This window comes from Emydura macquarii, unplaced genomic scaffold (assembly GCF_026122565.2).
Source record: "Emydura macquarii macquarii isolate MOO-44397 ecotype Brisbane River unplaced genomic scaffold, CSIRO-AGI_Emac_v2 contig_2422, whole genome shotgun sequence".
Classification (NCBI taxonomy): domain Eukaryota; kingdom Metazoa; phylum Chordata; order Testudines; family Chelidae; genus Emydura; species Emydura macquarii.
Window position 1 is genome coordinate 36,836,039 of NW_027132559.1, and position 23,680 is coordinate 36,859,718.

The 23,680-nt window shown below is 43.2% G+C and overlaps 2 long non-coding RNA genes across 3 annotated transcripts; both read left to right on the top strand.

The window, feature by feature from the left end:
* Positions 1–624: 624 nt before the first annotated feature.
* LOC137162151 (uncharacterized) lies at positions 625–5,751 on the top strand. 2 transcript variants are annotated; one of them, XR_010922306.1, is made up of 3 exons: positions 625–700; positions 4,425–4,521; positions 5,448–5,751. It is a non-coding gene; the product is annotated as an uncharacterized lncRNA (long non-coding RNA). The 2 variants fall into 2 exon arrangements; XR_010922307.1 differs by lacking the exon at positions 625–700 and adding an exon at positions 3,745–3,802.
* A 5,807-nt stretch (positions 5,752–11,558) lies between these two features.
* Positions 11,559–13,304, top strand: LOC137162152 (uncharacterized). Its single transcript, XR_010922308.1, has 2 exons — positions 11,559–11,609; positions 12,376–13,304. It is a non-coding gene; the product is annotated as an uncharacterized lncRNA (long non-coding RNA).
* Positions 13,305–23,680: the final 10,376 nt, after the last annotated feature.

Consider the following 23,680-nt stretch of genomic DNA (forward strand, 5'->3'; position numbering starts at 1 on the left):
TTTGGAAACACCACTTAGGTATATCTATCTGGATTTTTATAAGATGACTCATCACCATGGAATCTTCAATGGACTTGTATCCATTTTTTCCAGGATTGAATCTGGTCCAATACTGTTCTGTTACCTCTGTATTAGATTTTCCAAATCCCCTTTCTGAGATCCAAAATTGTCTGTTTATCAAATATTTATTCAAACATTATTTTTTCATAGACCAATCCCCCACCTAATCTTATGAATTTATTCCTTATAGTAATAAAACTGTTAACTGCTGAACAATGAAAGAATATTGTCACATGGCATCATTCAAAGGGCTGTCATAGGCACATTGCAACATAACTTAAGATCATCAACCTGGAAGCACTGGAGCAACATGATTTATAACAGCTGTGGATCTGACCCTACTTTCTGAGATGAGATCTTTAAACAGGTGATATTTGATCATTCACTCACTTTACACTGTGCCCCTTCTATTTATCCAATCTCTTCTTAATTACAGAGGAAACACATTCATTCCCAGCTAAGCAGGAATGACTGAATTTTGCAAGTTAGTGATTAAATAAACAATTAGAATAATAATGCAAGTAGAATGCAGCCCCAAGAGGTAATCTGTTCATTTTGAACTGGATTCTGTTAAATGCTGGGAGTCTTCTGTGATGTGCTGGGCACCTTGGATTTCCTTTGACTTCAGTGGGACTTGAAGGTATGAGGTACCTTGTAGAAAGCATTTGACAAAAAGCAAGAGTGGAGTCTTCCTATGGCAATCTAGTCAGTTTCAGTGATTTAAGATAATAGAAGAGAATATTCATAGTATAGCAGATATTCTGTGGTATGTTTAGAAATCCTAGTAATGAGAGGTGGGGGAGGGAAACTTTTTCTTTGGAGATTATAAGAATAGTTGTTTAGTTACATGTAGATGAGTGACGTACTACAGCACACAGTTCTCTCTCTGTCTAGGCATTTCACCACAGAAAATATTCTCATCATTTAACAATCCCATCTCAGCTAATTTGGATTTTCCTAGAGTAAAAGAGTGCACTCACTGCAGGTATTCCCCCTCATGGCAGGGTGTAGCCTAGCAGCTCAATCATCACCTAGCACACTCTCTGACAGCTGCTCCAGCCCTGCAGTTGTCTCTCTTCTTGTGACTCAGCCCTCCAGCAAGGTCACTTTAAAGACTGTCCCCTTCTGGGATATCAATGTCCCAAATGGACAGTGTCCCGCTTGACGCCGGGCATCAAGGTGACATCCTCTGCCCTGGCTTCTCTTCCATTCAACTCTTCTGTCAGAATGGTGGCCCCAAGCCTTCTTCCTGGAGTGTTTTAATTCAAATCCAAAGTGAGATAAGACATGTCAAAAGCAACTTCTGACCCTTCCCCACGTGTGGGCTTTTAAATCATCCTGGATCCTCCCCAGCTCTCTGCTCTTCTGAAGAATGCTGACTTTCAGCTGTTACCTCCCTGGTGTCTTGTCCTCATCTGGATCTTCGGCTCCAGTCTAACCACAAGGGTTTCTGCTTCTGGGCTGGCCTTCTCTCAGGCCCCCTTTAGGAGTCTCCCACCCTGATGCCTTCTTCCACCAGGGCCAGTATGTAAACTTCCTCCTGAAACTCCTCTGCTCTCTACTGCCTAGAGAGGAGTTACGGAGTTTCTTCTCCTACTCTGGACTTCCTCTCTTTGCAGAGACCATCCAGCTCCTTCCATATCTGAAACTTGACTTTAATTGGGCCTGGACCACTATCCACTTGCAAGCAGATATGTTAATTGGCCTCTCAGGCACCTGCCTCCTTTTGCTGGGAGGAAGTTGATGGGGAGGAATCTGTGGTGTCGGCAACCAGGCACTTATGTGCTGGTGCTGCTTTTGCTGCACCTTCTGCTCCACATGTGGGTGTCAGTGCCACAGCATGGCCCAGGTGATGTTCAGAGGGAGCTAAGAAAGGCTACTGAGAGAAGGGGGCTGGAGGAAGCCCAAGGGAATTTGAGGGGGTGGAGACAGCACTGTGCCTCCTTACAGGTCTTCCAATGGTTTGGAGCAGGAGGGGACCCTGGATGGTGGTTCACGGGGGAATCTCTGAAACCCTGCAGGGGATGCAGCTGTGAGAGAGGAGTCTGGGAAGTAAAGGAGAGCAAGATGCTAGCACAGCAGTTGCTGGAATTGGGACATGGCAGGTAAAGCTTTTAGCAGGAAATGGGAGTTGCCAACACTCCAGGAATTAAAGATTAATTTCCTGGGCTGTGCTGTGAGCACCCTGGGAGAGAAATCATGGGGGATTCTCAAAATGAACATTGATTGGTGAATCAGATTTATCTTACAGGGATCCATAGATTCTAAGGCCAGAAAGCACCATTGTGATAATCTAATCTGACCTCCTGTATAATGCAGGCCATAGAACTTCCCCCAGATAATAACTAGCATAGATCTTGTAGAAGAATCCCCAATCTTGAATTAAAAAGCAGTTCACCCAACAGGGGGCTTGAACCCACAACTCCAAGGTTCATGCATTACCAACTGACCTTGCCAGGCAAGCTCATCAATTGTTGGTTAGTTTTATAGTTTTCTGGAGATGATATAGTCCAGCCACTGTTTTACATGCCAAGACAACACACCACTTGCCCTCTCCCTACCATCTTATGGGTGTACAGTTGCTACGATTTATGATATGTAGCTAACAAAGTCAGAACTGACTCATAGCGACCAAACATAACTGTGCCTCATTGTGATGGGGCGCATAAACCCTGTACTGGAATTGAAGGGGTTAAGAAGCAACTTAACCTTGCTTGGACACAATCAGAGCATGCTTCTGCTAGAGGTAGAGCTTAAAAGGGAGCCAGACAGCTTGGAAGGGGCCTGACAGGGCGGCAAGAAAGAGTCCTAGAGAAAGATGCTGCATAAACCACCTTCTGGAGCAAAAGAACCTCCTTGCTGAGCCCAGAGGGGCTGAAGGTTCAGTTATTATCTTTTCTTTTGCTACTTTGAGGCAAACTCTAAGACTTTGGCAAGAGATTGGCTAGTAGGAAATGGCCCAGGGAGAGAGCCTTAAGGTGCTGGACATTGGTACTCCTTATGGGGCCCTGGGCTGGAGGTTGGTGGAGTGGGAGGGCTCAGGATCCCCTACCTTTTTAAGAGGGGCATAACCCTCATGTCTAGATTGTCTCTGAGGGCAGGAAGGAAAGGATAAAGACCTTTGGAAACCTCTGCCTGGGACTGGAAATCAGTGAGGGTCAATATATGACCTTTTTTCTTCCTTGGAACCCTGTGACACCAGGGAGAGAAGACAGATAGGAGAACATCTATCAAAAGACAGATTGCCACAGGGCATGATGGTGGCCCAGGAGAAAGACTAGAGTTGTGATAGGAGGATTCTTAAACCCCTAACCACTAGGCAACACCACCAGCAAGCACCACCCATCACACTCACAAGCAATACAGCATTTTTTCATTTACAAAAGGAACAGATCCACTTTTCAAACTGGATGATTTTGGCAGTGGATCTTCAAACCTTCAGCTGTGAAGGTATTTTGAAAAGGAAAATGTACTACTGTATTTACCATGACAACTGGTGTAAGATGTATAAAAATTGGCTTTGAAAAGTTGATGAATTTATGGCTGAATGCATTTTGTGTCATCAAGCATTTTCCATTAAATATGAAGGGAGAAAACCCATTGGCATTCATGTGGAATGTACAAACCATAAAGATGTGAAAAATCAGAAATAAATACTTCCTATTACCTTCTCTTTTTTCAAAAAAGGACACATCTCTGGAAAATCTAGTGACTGTAGCGGAAGCAGGAGAAATTTACCATGGTGTGATTCATCATTAAAGTTATTCTAGTCAAGACTGTGGTAACAAATTGCTTCCAAAGTTTCTACTGGATTCAGAAATTGCAAACAAAAATGTCTGTGAAAGTGCAAAAGCAACTAGCATTACTGAGAATGCTCTGGTGCTGAAATCACCAGCACTTTTAGTTAATGATCTTGAATTAAGGTTTTTTTTCTTAATTGGAACAGATGCCTCAAATGAGGGAAATAAGATTTTCCCAGTAACTGTTCATTATTTTTCAAAGACTGAAGGGATTAAAAATGACTTATTTGATTTTTACCATTGTAATGATGAGACAAGTAAAGCCATTGCTGCACATATGTCAAACATTATAGATGAAAATGGCTTTAGTATAAACTGTGAGTTGTTTTATGTAGCTGATAACACCTTTGATAATTTTGGGAAATGCAGGCCAATTTATCAGAAGCTGAAACAACTGAATGAGAAGAAAGATTCGGATTGGATACAAATGCCATGTAATTCGTAATTGTTAAAAACGGAATGAAAGCTTTGAGTTTTGATGGAGAATGTCTTATTGTGAAATTATATAGACAGTTCTCTTCCTCCAAAAGAGAGCATCTCTTTGTTCATTTTTTGACTTTGTAGAAATTGAGAATAAGGAACATCTGTGTCATGTGCCAACAAGGTGGCTGTCCCATCTGCTTCAATAGAATGAGTCTTGGAGTCCTGGCCTTCATTAAAGGTATATATTGATTGGAGAAGGGGGGAAGAATGTGTCATGATTCAATGGGAAGCATTCAGAAAAGATGACAAGTAGTCTCTTCCCCTTTGTTACATTTACTTCCTACATAAGCTAATGGTGACATTTTATTAGGCACTCAAAAACATAGAATGCAATGATGTCAACCGCACAGAACTAAACTGAGTCATGGAAGGTTTTCATTTTATACTAAAGATGTTGTGTTGGCAATCCCATTGGTGGTCGAGGATGATCTCTTTCATGGGTTTTATTTATATGGGTTCTTTGGTGACTGAGGAGTCCAATCCTTGAGCTTCAGACTCATTGGCAGATGTTACAGGTGATGTTGGAAGGCAAGCTGTCTATCCTTTCTTTTCTGGTGTTTTTCTGCAACCAGGCCAAGGCGATCTTCCTCAGAAGTGGTTGTTCTTTCTCTGACAAATCTTCGCTATATAGCCCTATCTTGGGCTACAGTCTCTCCTAGTGTGTGATGTCAATGCCACATCTCTTGATGTTTGTTTTGAGGGTGTCTTTAAAGTGTTTCTTTTGGCCTCCCTATTTCCTTTAAGGACAAGTTCTATGGGCATTACGGTCAGGCTATTTTGCACAAAATCTCTCTGTGTACTAGGAGAAAATTTGAGGAGGAAGCAGATAAGGCATTGTCAAGAGGGATCGCATACTTTGAGAAATGGTATGATTTCAAGACACCAGTTTGCAGACAAATGTCAATCCTCTCACTGGACAAGGAAATGGAATGGTTTGCTATTGAGAAGTTGGCTAAAATTCTTTGCCTTGAGGTTGATTTTTGATGAGCTACATGATGATCATGGCATTTTATAGCAAAAAAAGAGGACAAATGGGGGGAAACTTTCAAACAAAGTAAAAAGAGACAAATTTTTATTTCATAACTTTCACACTTCCAATTCCAGTTGCAAACACATACTGTGAAAGGATTTTCAGCTTGAGTCAGCTTTGGAACAAAGAAAGAAACCGATTAAGTGAAAGTGTTGAGCAAGCAGAGTTAGAGGTGCAGCTATACTACAGAATGTCCTGCACTAACTTTTATGAATAGATCAAAAAGTCTTCAGATGGTTGAAAGCAGCAAGAAGCCAGCTTACGCACAGGTTTAAGAAGAAAAAAACAACACACAAAGACCCTCAACTACAGGAGACCTTACTTTTATAAGGTCCATGTAATAACATTTATTTATTTTTTTAAAATCTAATGAATGAATTTTTGCTGTCTCAGTCATTTGGTTATGGTTTGCTATTTTCTTTAATCATTTTTAAATAACGGAATTCTCATGCATGCACACACAACTATTTAAACGTTCATTAAAAGTAAAGTTGCCTAAACCCCAACACCTTTTTAAAAATTAGATTCATGTGATCACAGCGAGTGATTTCTTAATTTTTTTGTTATTGAACGTGCTTTGAAATTTTTGTGCACCTGAAAAATCTGTCACACACACTGGTCCTTATTTGCCACTGGGGATGAACTGTGGGCAAACTGCTTACTCCACAGTAAATGAGTTTCGGAATAGCTGAGTCCTTAAAGCCATTACGTCATGTGATGAAACATCCCAGAATACAGCCAACCAGAGTTGGCCACCCTAGAATGTCCCTAGGCCAGGACCATCAAGAGGTTGGGGGGGCCTGAGCAACCAGAGAGAGCTCCAGTAATGACTGCTGGGAGAACAGTACTAAGGGAGGATGAGAAGTGGAAACAGCTGTGGCAGGAGCATTGGAAGTAGCCAAAGGGGCTGCAACTCTTTTGCCAGCCACAAAGGACCATGGGTTGGTGACTGTAAGTAATTCAGACATGAGATGGACACGTGGGGAACCCCCTGGTAAAGCAGGAGCATGCACTGGTAGTTGTGGGAACTGCTGTCGGGTAGGGGTCAGCTGGGAAGGCGACTTGCCTACTGGTGGCTGACACCTGGAGTGGGCAGCAACAGCTGACGGTTGGACATACCCTGGGATGTCCCACAACCGGCCCGTGGAGACACTGATGTCGTGTATTGCTGGCAGTAACAGAGGCAGCCAAACAGAGAGAGGTGATACAGAGTCAGCTGCTTGGAGCAGCATAGCCACTGCCCCAAGCGCAAGGTCAGGAGGGGTTGATATGGAGCAGACAGAGCAAGCTCTACTGGAGGGAAATGGTAAAATAGTCTGTCACATTCCGGGGTGCAATCTAGATCACTCACAAGTTGTGTCAGAGCCTGCTTTGGTGAGGTGACTCCCAACCTGGGCCTCTCACAAACAGCCTAACAGCATGCAAGTCATACCCTGGGTGTGTAGCCTCTGAGGTAGTTATGGTGGGTGAGGACAGGGTTCCTAAAGCCTCTTGTGCTTTGGTACAGGATAGAGAATGGGGGGGAAAGGGATGGAGCCCTCTCTATGACCAACGCTTGGCAGTGAGCCAGTGGGACAGCATCTGCCTTGCAGGACTCTGACGTGGTTCAGTTGGCCCTTCCTTCCTTTGTAGCTTCTGTCCGCTCTGCTCATCTATCTTTGGGAAATAGATTTGCTCCACACACAGATGGCAGAGGAAATAGAGGCCCAAGAGGCAGCTAAGGTATCTATGGATGCCAATGCTGCAAAGTCTATTACTGAGGCAACGAATCAGGAGGGCAACTCCAAGCTTCATAGGTATGAAATAGTGGGTGGAAGAGCAGTTAGAGCCATCCGGCTGAGCTAGCTCCAGGCAAGGTTTTGGCACAGGGGAGATAAGTACAGTTCCCCTATCCCTTCCTGGTTCTATGCGTTCGCTTAGGATGGGAGACATATAACCACAGCCACAGCATTATACCAGAGTCCTGCCAGCGTATGTGGACACTCAGCATAGGTAGGGGGTGCAGGCATGAGATGTACATGACACAGCACTCCAGTTTGCACACCGTAGTGTTACAGGTGAAGCACAGAATCTCACACTTTCCCTTTCTCCCTTGTGTGTGTGTGTGTGTGTGTGTGAGACATGACTCTCCCTTGAGTCCTTAGAAAAGAAAAAGGGGGGGGGGGAAAGAGACCCAAGATGTGATGGTGTTTACCCCACACAGTTGGTGTAAATGGTTAACGTGGGCCTGATTTTTTTTTTTTTTTAAATTAAAACCCTTCATCCACTTTACATCACAAAAGAAAACCCAATCTTGAGCCATACACTTCCACACTGGCACTTACTTACAACATGCCAAATGAGCCCACAGGTTTTCAAAGTGACTATAAAACACATAAATAAGCACAAATTTATCTTGTTCTTCAAGCCTTAATGGACCACAGAGAGAGATGTATTAATATTTGTATTAATACAAATGTGAGAAACACTGCAAAGATTTGTGACACCAGGGTGCTGAGGAGATCAGGATTGTACTTGAATGGGGAAGAAGAGATTTTATTTCCTAGAAACTATGGAATTCTGTAGAGTGTGTCTGTGGTCCCTGCTTTTTTGGGGGAACCCTGCCCACCTGCTCCTAACTTGGCTCATAAAACCAGACCCTCTAACTTGAAGTTGTTTCCATCACACAGGATGGTTTGGTTCAATGGCTCTCAGTACCCCCCGCTATACAAAATGATTCCAGCACTTCTACTATAGTTGAAACTGGTTAAGGTTTTTCGGGGGGAAGGAGGGGCAGCTTATGCATTGGGAAGTGGCAGATGCAGCAATTGCCCATATTGTTGCTGGAATTGTTTCAATTTTCAGCATCTGAACCTAACCACAAATATGTTCATGTTCATCTACCCCTTTTCTGTGTTGGAGAATTCTGCTGCATTGAAAACTAGTAGTGTTTTCTGCTAGCATGTAACACAAATTGCACAAATGTAACACAAATGGCACTTTCCCCATCTCTCCTGTGGGAGCTGGGATATTTCTTGGTGAGGGACAGACAGAAAAGTGTTTTGCAGTACCATACACCATTCGCTGTAAATCATGGCCTGCTTAATCCCAAACCTGAAACCATCTTCACTTCAGCACGCTTAGGAAAGAGGGGCCACACACAGATCAAGGAAACAATAACATTTATTAAAAGTACTAGATGGAATGTGTAATGGAATTTTTTTTTTTTTTTTAATAAGAGGTCAACCAAAAATCTTTAAAATATTAAGGGAATGCATCCAGGAACACCAACCAAATGTTACTGGCTCTGCACCAGTCTCCTTGTCCTCCTCCTGACAAAAGGGATAATGGAAGGGATGGGGGAAATCACTCTTGGGAAAACCAGAGACAACTCCGGTGAAGAGTTTGAAGGCTGGGCTGGGCTGGGGTTCTGGGACTCCCTCAGGATCACTGTTCCTCTCCTAGATGCTAGGGGGTCCTCCTATTAGGGGTTTCAGTTGCTGTGGAGGTGAGGTCCTGGGAGTCCTGCAGGCAGGGGCATGTGTAGGAATTTAAAATGGCCACTTTTGGAGGGGCATGTTCTGTGCTCCCTTTCCTCCCCCCCACTGGGGGCCAGAAGATCTCTGTGCCCCCTGTTTGTCCCCCCTCCTGTGCACACCGCTACCTTCAGGCTCCATGTTCTCCTCCTGGTCACTCAGATAAGGGGGCAAAGGTCCTTCATAGACGATCCTCCAGCACAGCAACACCCTGGGCAGCAGTGGGAGGAGGAGGAGATGGCAGTTCATGCACAGTGTCATGCTGGCTGGATTGGGGAGGCGCATTTATTATGTTGCTTAACATCAATATGTCAAAATCATAGTAATTGATGTGAGATATGCCATGTCAGGTACTGTTAGAAAGGCTATAATGTGCTAAGTAAGCTGATGATGTTTATGTTCATGTGTTATATGTGTAATGGAAGTTATGGATATGTTTGATATATCTGTATTTCAACTTGTGCTGTGTCTGGGCGACACCCCAGACAGCATGGCTGTAGCACTAGCCTCCTTAATGGCCCATTAAGAAATTCACAGGTACAAGGGGCCCAGGGGGAGAAGCCAGGGATATACCTGATGAATCACCAGGACTTACTCATGTGATTCTGGACTCCATCTTATTCCTGTAAATTTCCACAAGCAGCATGGCAAAGGCCAAAGGACATAAAAGGCAGCTGCACCACATCCATTTTGTTTTCGGTCTTCAGTCTTCAGCCTGCCTCCGGATCAACTCATCTACAACTGAACTGAAGCTGTGAAACAAAGGACTGAGACCCATCCAGGTACTGGATGTATACCAGAGGGACTATACAAGCCTGCAAACTCCACAATTCTATTAGAAACCTGATATATATGGACTTTCAAATCAATTGTAGGTGTCTGATTGTTTTAATCCTTAAACATTTCTCTTATAGTTTGTTTCTTTCTTTTTATAATAAACCTTTAGTTTTATGTACTAAAGGAGTGGCTGGCAGCGTGGTATTTTGGGTAAGATCCAAACATATTGATCTGGTACTGTGGCTGACCCTCTTGGGTCAGGAAAACTGATCTCTTTACTGTACCTAGTGGCTGATTGGGAGCCAGAGACTGAAATGCAGTGAAGGGGGCTGTGTATATTTTTGTTTTGGCTTCCTGATAACCAGTGTGGGGAATCAGAAGCATGGTTTGCGGCTGGCTGGGAAGTCTGACTTCAGTATCACCCACCACTGCTGGGAGAATCTGCTCTCCTTTTGCAGCCTGACCTGACCTTGGCATTTTCAGGTGGCTACCCTAGGCATGGACAGATCACACACAGGTTGAATAGCCTTGGGAGCAGGAAGATCCTGAACTTGTTCGGCCACCAATTCAGTGTGCCTCTCCCATTTCCTATGGCATGCCTGCTCCTCCATGAATCAGTTCATCAGTGTCTCTTCCTGTTGAAGAGCCCACTCCTCCGTGCCCTGAGGAACCCAAACTGCATCTGGTTTCTCCTGTCCATCCCTATGAGAAGTTCTTCCAGGGTTCTTCTCTGACTGCCTCTGCAGTGCTGCTCTTGCTGGGACAGTTTCCCTTGCTGGAGCCAAAGGTCCTGCCAATTCACAGACAAGGGTAGCATTTTTTTTCTTTTTGTGAGAAGTCAAGAAATCCCCTCCACATAACATAACTTTGCTGTAGAAAATCACAATTTTGATCATTTTCAACATTCCAGGAATGCGGATGTTAGACTATCCTTTGTTTTCATGCAGTTTTGCAGCCATGAAGAAGGAGCAGAAGATACTAACAGAACAAAAGTACTAATGTTTTCAAAAATGTAAAATGTTCAGTGTCTCAAGGCAGGGGAGAAGGGGGTGCAGTTCCTTTCAAGGGCTACATTACCAGTTTGCAATGTCTTCTTTCAAAAGGTTTTCTTTTTCAAGTTACCAGAATGGAAAAAAGTTGGCTTTCCAGTCCTGAAGAGGAGATGCAACAACATATTCCAGAAAGACATTTCTGCTAATGGGCACACTGCTACTTATTGCTGAATGGAGGGGTTTGGTCAGTTACAAAATTAGATCAAACAGATCTGCACTGCCATTGAACCTCAGAGTCAGCTGGAGTTTGCTGAGATATGCTTGCAGGACTGGAAGACCATTCAACTGGAAATTGACCACTCAGCTAGCATATGGAGTTTCCATGCAAAGGGAGGAGTGAACCACAAACATTCCCCACCGTACTGGCAGCACCAGAAAATCCTATCTCCCTCCCACCTAACAGCGGACATATGGACAGGGAAAGAAAGAGACACCACTACTTTATTTCATCCTTTGTAGTTTCAGATCAGTACCACAAGCCACTTGCCTCTCCACAGCAAAGGGACACTGCACTGTATTTATCCAACCACCAGACCCAATCCTTCTCCCACGCCTGCTTCTCCGGCTTGTGTAGCCTGGCTCAGGCAGGGAGAAGTCAGACACCAGGAAGAAGGATGGTAAAACTGTGGTAGTCTTCCAAGGGAGAAAGAACTGTTGTAACTAACTGTTCCTCAGACAACAAAAGTCTGTCAGGAAGCAGGGCCTGCAGCAGAGCCAATCTTGGGGCAACCTAACGAGCACAGCTGGCCTGTGGCAGGCTGCTTAATTGGCTCCACCTCCAGATTGGTTTGGAAAGACAGCAGACTGGCTCTTAAACCAAGCAACTGTTCAGTGGCTGCTCAAAGCATTTGCCCATGGCTGGCTGTGTATTTCCTGCCTTGCCTCACTCCAGGTAACCATGTTCTGACCTTGGGCTTCGATTCCTGGCAACCAACTCCTGCTCTGACCATTGGGCATAACTGCCCACATCCCACTCATGTGTTCTGTTCCTTTTCCCTTCCTAGACCTGCTTTCCCCCATCCCACATAGCTCCTGTTTGTAAGGGGACAGGAATACCAGAGAAGTGGGAACACTGAAACTGGGTAATCAAGGGGCAAAAGGCAGCTATTATTAACTTTTGACAGCCAACTATAAGTTTTCTACAATTGTTCTGTCCCCAACCTGGACCTTACTACCCACCTCCTCTCTTCCCTGATTTTGCATGGCCCCAGGATCATCACTGCCTGACTGCTGGCTGAGATGTGCACAGACACAGGGGCACAAAGAGTTTTTGTTAATCTGTTTTTAAGATCTAGCTTTAGCCAAGTGTATAATAGGAGTTCATCAGAAATCAATAAACTCACTGATTTACAGGAGTGGTTTGCTTGGAGACCATTGAGGGGTGGAGTGGGGGCTGGATGAAGTGGGGGAAGTTGGAGGAGTTTGGTAAGGGGGTGGGGCGTGGCAATCCTATGGCTTCAGCACCAGGCATTCAAACTCACAGAGACGTAGCAATGCAGGGCTTATTATCCATAGAGAAAGAGTCAGTGCACAGTATTTCAAAGCCCTTGAACTTAAAATCAGGACTGTAGCACCAGAGCAAGAGGTGATATTGGATGGGAAGCTGGGGGGTCCACTGTAACTTACCAGCCTCAGTTTTGTTTCCGGCCGTGGCTCAGGTTCATCAGCGTGCTACCTCTGCATAGAAGTGTAGATTCACATGCTCTTCATCCTCTGGATCTTCTGGAGCATCCTCCACCATCTCTGCTGCCTCCTCACCCTGGCCTTCATTGGCATCCCATGGGACGATGAGACTCGTAGGGTTGAGAAGGGGATCATGACCCATTTCAGACTCGGTGCTGCAGGCCATTGGCAGCACCTGGCAAAGCTTCTCAGAGATGGCGCATGTACAATGAGCCAGAATAACTGTTGGAGTCTTTTACCCTCCTGTACAGGAGCCTCAAGTGTGGTGTGTGTTCTTGGCGCTGACCCAGAGCCCACTGAGTGCCTGTCTGCTCCAGCCTCTGTGAAATTTCTCAATACCAGTCTATATTCCTGCTGCTCCAGGAGAAATCATGGAGGATGGTGTACTCTGACCACACGCTGATCAGCAGCTGGGTGCAGTTGGCAGACCAGGCAACTGCTCTGGGAGCAGGATCCATGTTCACCTGTATTGAGCTGGAAAGAGTGGAATGGAAAGCTGTTCTCATGTGGTCAGTGCATAACACTACTGCCAGGGAAAACAGGGGGACAGGAACTTTTATAGATTGGGTAAGGGTCAGGAAAAAGGTTCATTTAAACTCAAGACCTGATTCACGCCCCTTACCCCAGTCCACACTGTAAACTAGCCTGGGCTCAGGGCTGTGCCACAACCAGAGACATGTACTTACCTACACCCTTTAGGCATGCCAGTTACTCGTTCTCTACTTGCTTTCACACACATGCTTCTGGAGTACAGGTGTGGACAACAGGGAGGTTATGGCACAACCACACACATGGCCATGTGTACAGTTGCTAGGGCAGAAGTACCCTAAGAGTTAAGATGCTCTAACTGTTTAGATGCTAAAGTTTTTATATTGTAACAATTTTACAGTAAACATATGGAAGTGACTGGGTTTTATGAAGAGTAGTGTGTGTTGTACTCCACTGTAATATCATATCACTTGACACAGGCTGGGAGTGGAAGCTATTTGGTGTGAGAACATTTCACAACAAATAAAATTTACCATTTGAGCTTCAGGTTTATGTCTACTTAAAAATATGTAAAGCTGTATTTTCACATTTTGAACACAAAATAGAAGAACACTGAACACAGGATGAAATTCTTCCTTCTGCAGAGAGCCAGTGCAAACACATGCACCATAAAAGTCTTCCAGCATGGCTCCAGAGGTGCCCTGACCTTGTTCACAGTGGTAACTTTCACTGATAGATAGTCCTCCTAACTTCACTAAGAGGATCTAATATGCTTTTTCCTCAGCAGAATACATTTAAAAAACCAAAACCAACTGAGACTATTTAACAAATAAAAGTAGCCATCCCCAAAATCCTCACTCCATCACTTACAATATCCAAAAATGCATATGCAAACATTTTCAGGACCCCAGTTTTGGTTCACGCTTTGTGTCACAACAGACTCAGTCAAGTATATGAGCAGTGGAGTATAATATGGTTTGTTAAGCCACTGTAAAATACGTATAGGGATAACATACGTGCTGAAGCAAATACATAATGAATCACTGCAAAATAAGCTAAACAAGATATATTCTTACCATGTGATCTGAGCAGGTTTTAACGATGATGGGATCCCAAAGCCTCTCTTACCTCCAAATCTTTTCATTGGGATTTGGAAAGATCTCTTGGTACCTAACCAGTTATAGAGGCAAATATCAACTGGATAATCTATCATTTAGCTCAAAAAACTGAAGATAATACATACCCCTAAAAATCAATGTCCAGAGTCTTTTTAGCTGCTAGAATTCCAATAGCTCTCACAGTTCTAGAATGAAGCTGCCTGTCTATCATCTTCAAGCATATTTTAATCGCAATTGTATTCTTAATAAACACCTTTATCTGAGCTGAAAATTCAGCTACCTATTTGACACAGTCCTGCATTTTTGACTGCATGTGCTCGTAATGGTCCTACCTCAGGATTTGGTAGGGAGGCGTGGCCTAGTGGTCAAGGTCACAATCCATGACCAACAGGGGTTTGTGGAGAGGGGAGCCAAGGCCCTCCCACTCCATCAAGGTCTGACCGAGCACCTTTTGGGGCTACCAATGCGCTGGCAACCAAGCCTGCTTATGGCTGCCCTCCCTGGGCCACCTGCTCTCATTACTCCCCAGTCAACTTAGTCCAGGGCTTTTCCCTGTTGTGGTAGTCCAAATCAGATAAGTAAGAGGGGATTACCAATGTCCAGGGTCCTCAGACAGGAAGGTGGAGGAGGAGGGATCTGCGGGCCCATTTCCTGCTATTCCCCCACTGTGGGGGTGGCAGGGGCTGCCCAGCAGCCGGTGGGGCCGTGACCGGCTCTGGTCTTCGCAGCTCCCTCCTGGTGCTCTGCTGCCTGCGACAGGAGGCAGCTCCTCCAAGGAGGGCCTGGCTGGTGCCCCACACAGGCCAGAGCCCGGGGGCATGGTCCCCCTCGGTACACCACTGCTGGCAATTTCTTAGAGCCTCCTAATTGTTTTTGCTTTGTTAAAATTCTCCCCCAGGAGTTGTAAACAACCTGCACACAGAAAGCTGGCATTTGCAGGAATTCCTGAGATGCAAAGAAATCTAGAAGAGCATTTTCAGACTTATTTTTCCCTTTGGTTACCTCAGTATGTATAATGTTAGCTAGCAGGACCTCAATCCCAATGAATCAAAAAACAAAACTCTCCAAACCTAGCAAAAATCTATGATGAGACTAGCCCTTATGTGTGAAAAACCCACGTAGTTGGCAGGAATCCCAGAGTTTCTACTCACAGAGTCCCCTTATAATCATTCTATTGTGGAAAATGGAAAGGTTTGCCCTCTCTCTCCACCCACCACAAAATTAGGCATAAGATCTTAGGCCTCTAAACCAGCTAGATCTTGGACACCCATGGACGCCTCCAGGCACATGTCTAGGCTTCATCTGCCTCCATGGTAAGTGGCTACCTCATGAGCAGGGTTTCCATGAAGTCTTGTGTGAACCCCAAGGGAGACTTCATTGAGATGTCACTGTCACTGTGGGGCTGTCAAACTTGAGGCCCTCATCGCCTGACCCATGGAGCCTGAACCCATCAGAAGACTTTATACAGGAGTAAGGGAAAGAGGGGATGATGTCGCAGATCTGGCACACCCCTCTTTTTTATGCCCCATCCTAGGTGTACCTGGCCTGACTCCTTTCCACACAGGGAAGTAGAAGGGATGATCAGATATCAAGTTCTCAAAGGTACTCCACAACCGGGACACTTCCATTGAATTTGGAACACAGCTCTGTCTTCTAGCCTTTGCAGGATCAGACCGAACATAGGAAAGTTTGCAAACCTGTGACATGACTAACTAGATGTTGGGATAAGATAATGCTCCATTTCCATTTTATCCATTTCTGTCACTGAATGCTGCTTTTGGCATGGATAACAATAAAAGTCTTTCCTCTGAGCAAAACAGTGAATTTTTGTGATTTCGACTCTGGCTGCAATTCAGCTCTCCTATATGTCTGTTGCCAGCACTTCCTCTGATGAATCAATTTCCTCTCCTTAAACTGAAGCAGACAGATGTTAACAAAATGTCTTTGCAGTGTTTAGTTCCAACTACTATAAAGAGAACTTTTGTGGATTCAGCTACTGCTGAGAGCAATGGCTGGGACTGTAAAAAAAAAAATCACTTAGAAACAGAAAGGCCAGAAGGCAGTGCCTTGTTCCAAATTGGATGGAAGCCTAAGGGAACACTCGCATGAATCCAATTACACATGTAGTTAAGTGTTTGCAGAATTGGGACCTATATCTTAGCTTTTGCATGATCAAGTACACTTTATGCAAAGAGTTTAGATTATCTTTGCACAGCAAAGTCTCTACTTTAGAATGGCCACTGAGCCAGAGGGTATGTGCTCCAAGCAACAATTCAATTTACATCCAGTGCACAGTCAAAGAGCAAGTAAAGTTTATTCTGCAATGAGCATTTATCTAGGATGGCAGGTCTTGCAAGCATTCTGCAAAGAGCATCTAGATTCTACAGGAAGAATAACATCACAGCAGGTCAATTAAATATATCACAGAGGATCTGTAAGCTATTTTCCTATTATGGTCAGTTATGCAGCTGATATGGAAGGCCTCCATACAGAGTATTACAGCTTGAAATTTACCTAGGCTTTTCCAAATAACACTTACTGCTTTGGCAGAAATATCTGACCCAGAAAAGAAAATCTACTATGACATAATTTTGACAAACTTCTTTCATGGAGAAGAATACAAGAGATTATTTTATACTGTAGCCAAGTCCACAGGGGAAATCTGAATGAGCTGGCAGCAGTATTAAATTGTACTCTGCTTTGCTACTTACACTCTCTAGCCATTAGCACTGATTGGCGACCACATGGGAATGATTACCTGTTCACCTAGACTTGCCTTTGAAGATTAATGTAAACCCCACCCAGCAGAAAAGCAGTATCATCTACAAAAATGGGGAAAGTGCCTATAGCATATGATAATGTGTGCTATATACTGACAATATCATTATGGCACATATGAAAAGGAGCCATAGATATACGAATGCCACCTTATCCTTAAAAAGAGATCAGAAAATGCAAAAAAAGACACTATTAATTCTTCCGATACCAAAAAAGGAGTTACCGTGCCATCTGTTAGCACTATGAGCAATGTAGAGGAACAGCTATTGCAGTTTAAATGGCCAGTTGTGTGTTTTCCCCTCATCATTAAAAAAAAAAAAAAAAAAAAAAAGATGCCCTGCTTTGGTAGCTGTGCCTTTCCACTACTATTTTGCCTCATGCATCTGAATGCTCCAGACCATTCCATTTGATCCATCATTCAGGGACTGCTTTTGTTCTGTGTTTGTACTTAGCCTAAGACTTTCAATGGGAGTCAGGTTCTTAAGTGCCTACACCGCTTTTGAAAATCAGACTTGGGGCTTGACTGCACCCCAACATTTAGTTTGCAGCATGCTGTGGTGTGAATCTATTCCTATTAGCCTGCCATGCACCGTCCGTGGGGATCTTGCCGATGTGCACTAAAAGCTAGCTAGTGCACTTTAATCTACTCACATTTGAAGCAGGGTAGGTCAAAGAGCACTGATGAACTGTTAGTGCATGTCAGCAGGACCCTCCTGGACAGTTAACCTGCAGCAGGTTAATGCGGGGTACGTTCACACCCCAGCTTGCCGCAAACTAAATGTTGGAATAGACAAGCCCTTAGAATCCAAAGTCACTTAGACATGACAATGCTGAGCAGAGCAACACTTAAATACCTAAAAAAAAAATCTGGGCCTTGAGCTCCTTGTGCCTTAGTTCTCCGTTTGTAGAGTGTGGATAATAGCATTTCTCTACCTTACAGGGGTGGTGTGAGGATGAATAGAGTACAGATTGTTAGGCACTCAGATATTACAGTAATGGGGACCCTGTACATATCTCATAAAGATAGATTTTACTGACGTTCTCAAAATCAACAACCCACTGCATTGACATTTTCAAAATATCCCACAGCTCATTCCTTTTGGAGAAGTTGGGGAGAGAAAAAGGCAAGTGAGGTTTAATGGCAAAACATTGTTGCTAATGAGACTTGAGTCAAATCACTGCAGTCACTGCCAGAACTATGACTAGGTTCACAAGGTAGGTAGTTTTAAAAATAAAAATGTGTCACAACGACAGATAAGTGTTATTTGAAAAATGACAATCCCTACTTTAGCATCCATATGAGAAGGTTTTATATATGGGTAATTTTGAATATGATGCATACAAATCACAAAAGAACAGACCCTGTCCACATTATTATTATTATAGGTAAGGCCCTAATTAATTTGCAATATTGCGGAAATTGCGGATTCCACAATATTAGGCTTCCACTGCAGTTTTGGTTTTAATTAGCTTACTTTGCACACGCCACAATTCTGCATACATTTTGAAGTTTGCAACACATACATTAGTACAGTAGTACAGTAGAACCCCATTTATCTGAACTGATGACAGCTGGGGCTCGGGCTGTCAGCCCCTCACATGACAGGGCTTCTGCTCTCAGCCCTGCACATTAATGACTGTAATATCGTTGCAGCAAAATGTCTGATTACCAAAAAAGTAGCCGGCATAACATAATGCTTGAGTGTGTATATTGTTTCAGCAAATATTTTTTAAACAAATAGGCTTTTTCTGACTTTTCTTAATTACCACAGTTAATAAAGGTCCATTATTACTTTTCTGTGATTTTCCATGTCATCTGCAACTCAGCTGCAATTATTTGACAATCACTCCGTAGTTCAAGTAGGGCCTTAATTATATATATTATATGTATTGTAGCAGTGCCCATAGGGTACTAGTTCTTATACAAACATGAAGGCCCTTTTTCCAGGAAAGACACAAATCAGATACAGGGGTACAAAAGGGACAATGACTAACACATTTTATTACTTTGTTTCTAAAGTACTTTCTCTTTCATAGGAGATGCTGCAAAAATGGGTTAATGAGAATGGCTTGAATGATGCAGAGGAAAGAATTTGCAAATCTTTGGGACTTCATACAATTAATTGATTTATAGAGTTTAAGGCCAGAAGGGACTATTAGATCATCTAGGCTGACCTCCTATATATCACAGGCCAATAAATTTCACCCAGTTACCCCTGTATTGAGCTATTAACTTTTCTTTGACTAAAGTCATGGAAGAAGCTTACATGAGTTTACAATTCCCAATGAGTTTACAATCTAAAAACACAATCACAGAAGAGACAAAAGGCACTACTTATTTTACAGGAAATGTTATCAGGACTGACTTTGAATGAGAAGAGGGTTGTGGCTTGACAAACTGGGACAGGAAGGGCATTCCAGGTACCTGAAGGCTAGACTAGGAGGAGACAATGGGGCCTCAAAACTGGATCTATGGCAGAGTGGAGTGTCAGGGCAGGATGCATCAGGACACGTGATGAGAGATGCAAGACAGAGCAGCAATGTGGAGTGCCTTTCAGGCTAGGACAAAATGTTTAAATTGGAAGAAATGGGCTAAATGGAGTTAGTGGAAAAAGGTGAATGGAGAAAGATAAACAGGTGAAGATGACAATATTAGCAGGCCAGATGGACTGAATGGGAATGATGCAAATATCAGGGTGGCTGGATTCAGTGAGAATATGCTGATTTGATGGCTTGTAATTTTATAGTACAAACTTCAATAAGTAGACAATTTTAGTAGTTTACAACATTTACAATTCAAGGACAGTTGCTATGTAGCAATATTAGATTAATTTGCTTAGGGCACCGTCGCATATCATCTTTTTGTCTCGTCATGCTACAAAATTGAAATGGATGTGTTTCATAAAGCATCTATATTGACTAAAAGCTAACTACAATTTATCTCTAGGTTTTTGTTTTTTTTATAAGTCAAGACCCACCTTGTCAAACCAGAGCTATCGGTATTGAACTAGGATTATATGCTTGGTCACTGAGTTTTTACATTGCCCCAAATGACCTACATTTCTAACTGACTTGTACTGAACGATCAACATTATTTAAGGCTTAACAATGCTTAGTCCTTACATCCTTTTTTTCATCTCCAAAACACTGTCCAGTATTAACTAATGTACATATACATCAGAATGTGCTGCCCCGTGCCAGTGGCAACATAAAGGAAGAGAGAGAAGCCAGTAGGTACAACAATATCTAAAGAGCTACATGTTCAAAATTCACTGGTTCAGCTATATTTATAAAATGTGCATGTGCATTTTTGGCATGCCGAAAAGCATCTGTACGCGGAAGCAGGTAATTCTGACCAGTACCTACCTTTGCACGCTGGTACTTTGGGTTTATTCTGCACAGTGCAGCTGTGGAGTACTGCACACATAAGCACAGGTGAAATGTTAACATAGGGGAAGTAGTCAAAATGGGTAAACAGGCTGACCTGGGTAACTTTAGGCTGGTTGGCATGACATCGGCAAAATCATAGAAAAGCTGATGCAGTCATTAAGGAATAAAAGCCGGAAGCAAAATTAATGGCAACCGAGATTGGTTTTATGAAAATTAGGTCTTGACAAAAGAAATGATACTATTTTTGATGAGATTAGAAGCTTGGATGATAAAGATAACTATTGATGTACTAAAGCTTCCTGATTTAGCACATTACATTGTCTTAAAATATGTAAAACTATACAAAATCAGTGTAGGACATATTAAATAGATTTAAAATAGCTATAGGTTGATAGATCTCAAAAAGTAATTGTTAATGTGGAATCTGTTCTTGACCCAATGCTATTCAGTATATTTATTAATGAACAGCAGCTGTCAAATTATTACTCTTTCAGAGGAGGAGAAAGACCTAAAAGGGAAACAGTTCCTCATAGCTAAATTCCTTATTAGTAGGATGACAATGATACTTAAGCCCATGTCTCTTTAGACACAGCCATTCTCCACTCCTGTCCCACTACTTTTTTACCGTTGGCCCTTCTGAGTCTGGAGGCAGCCCATCGAGGAACTGAGATTTATTATTGCTTAGTGCAGAGGATTGTGAAGTGAAGTCAGTAGCAGGCTTTATTTCTAACACTCATGCTAGCCTCCAGCCACAGCTGTTCTGCAGCACAACAGTCTCGTGCATCCTTGTGATGGGGTGTACTGACCCTGCACTGGAGAGGTGAGGGTTAACGAACTGCTTTGGGCCCATGAGGCCACACCCTTTTGCCCCTGCTGGACCTGCTCCCAGGGGAGGGAGCAGTCAAAAGGAAGCAGTTCAGCTCCTGAGCTCAGCCTGGGCAGACTGAGGAGGAGAGCAGCTGTATGCAGCAGTCGCCTGCTGGGACTCCAAGGTGCTGGGGTCAAGCCTCCTAGCCACGCTGCAAGAAGCCAGCTGACTGTGGGAGTCAAAGGGGATGACTTGCTGTTGCCAGCAGAGGAGCCTCTGGAGACAAAGCAGAGGGAACACGAGAGGAGCCACACGTCCAAGCCTAGAGATGCTGCTAGAGGGACTGGAACAAGGGTAGGACGTGACCCAGGGAACACACTTGGGGGTATTGGGACCTGAACCCTGCATCAGGGTCCATTGTTTTGAACCCTGGGTCAGGACCCAGTGAAATAGGGTAGGCCCAGGTTCTCCTACCCTCCCCACTCTCACCAGTAGGCAACGCAACCCCTAAACTGTAGCCAGTAGGCAGAGCAGCCTCGGAACTCTTGCCACTAGGAGATGCTACCCCTGAATTGTAGTCGCAAGGTGGAGTGGCTTTTGGACTCTCACTGTTAGGTGTTATATCCCGGACCATCACCGTTAGGTGATACTGTCAGCCTGGAGCACTGACCCTGCCCCCCAACAATCCTTCTGTGCACTGCGTAAGGACTTGAAAACTTAAGGCCTCTGAGTGAAAACTGAAAATGTTGGTATTTGTGAGAGTGAAAAACTGTAGCATTGACTACAGCTAGGTTTTGGGCACATCCAAGTCTCCGGTGCTCTGTCAGGAGAGTTAAAGTCCGCACGGCTGTAATGGAAGCACTATAAAAGCCATGTTTGATGATGGAGGAGGTAGAGAATTAAAAACACACTCGTGATATATGTTTATATTAACTGCCAATCTGATAGTTGCACTATATAATCCATGACTAAAACTAGGAAGCCTGTGTGTAAATAGAGGCGGATTTTATATATATACCCCTAGGCATGAAAAATCAATCAGAAATACAATGGCGATCATGCACCGTTCTGTGAGCCTGTGGCATGAAAGTAAGAGGCTCGTAAATTACCAGTTAGTTAAATAGGCAGGGGGAACATGACAACTTCTATTGTGAGATTGCAGTCAGCGCTTTATGCTGAACTACCATATTAAAAATGTTCATGTACTTCAGTGTGACTTCTTTTGGGGGCCAGTAAGACTAGCGCTGAGAGCCCACAGAGCATGTGTTGGCAAAAGCTCCCAGACTGGAGTAAAACATGCTTCCAAACATAGTAATAACATGTTTTCTCCCATGTATAGGCAAATAAAACATGTTAGAACATGGCACGGTTATAACCTTTTTTTACAGCCATTTTTAAACTTCTTCACTTTCATAGGAGTGATGGGACTTTAGTTACAAGCAATGCAAGGAGCTCACTCTGGGTTTTCTTATATCAAAGTTGTTATTGCTTTTATTTTATACAGATACATAGCAGCTGGTGCAAACTGTTAAGGCTCCATTGACTTCAGTGGACCAATTGCAATTTACACCATCTGAGGAACTGTCCCAGATAGTACAACTTTATCCAAAGAGGAGTGTCAGTTGGGTTTCAGCAAATTACATAGATAGGAGTTCCATTCGAACAAGCCTATTAGGGGCCACGGATATGTTTGGACCAACTACTGAGGTTCTCAGTTTTTATTGGAGCCTGCACACAGGTAAACTCCCACTGATTTTAGCAGGGATTGAGTAAATACATGGGGACCCAGTTCTGCAACCTGTAGTCACATGGAATACCACTTTACTCTGTGGGTAGTTGGACTGAAATCAATGGCAGTATACCTCCTGACTAGAGAAGTCAAGCATTTTGATTTTGGGGATCAGTATGAAATGTTTACAATACTTTTATTATAGGATTCTATATGATGCCCGAAAGAGTCGTGTTTCACGTTAGTGATACAGGACACATGCATCTTATTGTGTGAGAGATTTGGCTTGCCTCAAGTAAAAAGGGACGCAAGTTGTAGCCTTCTACCTTTAGGATGTTCAAATGTTCATGTATCCTAATACAATGTGCACCTATCTATTTACATCTTCAGCAACTCTCCTTCTATATCACTCACAAGAAAGAGAGAGAGAGAGAAAAAAAGTGTCTTCTGATACTTCCAAATATGAACTATGCAACACCTAGTTGTGAATTGTTTTATACGTGTTCCAATTTGGGCTTTTTTGAAACTACACAAAAATAGCCTACTTACAATAGAGTTTCTTCATATAATCCATTTCTGCATGAAAGCTCAGAAAAATGAGCAGTCTACACTGATAGGTATATGTGATCTCAATAATGAATTGCATAGCATTACCCTACGTGCATGGATATTGGTACACATGCTCAAATATAGCTGTGCATAAACTGATATTGTATAGTTGTTTGAATAAATTAGAATAAATATACATATTTTCCAGGACAGCAAGTATTATACTAGTAAAAATGGAAAGCTCCAATGTGCAAAAAAAAAAAAAAAAAAAAAAACAATCCCAAAAAGAAAAAAACATCTTAAATTGTAAAAATCTTGCCTTCAAATTTGGTTAAGATTAACAACATTGCATCCTCTCAGACTATAAAAGCAATGGAAAGTTGTCGGATTTGTACTTGTGTTTAGCAATCTTTAGCCAT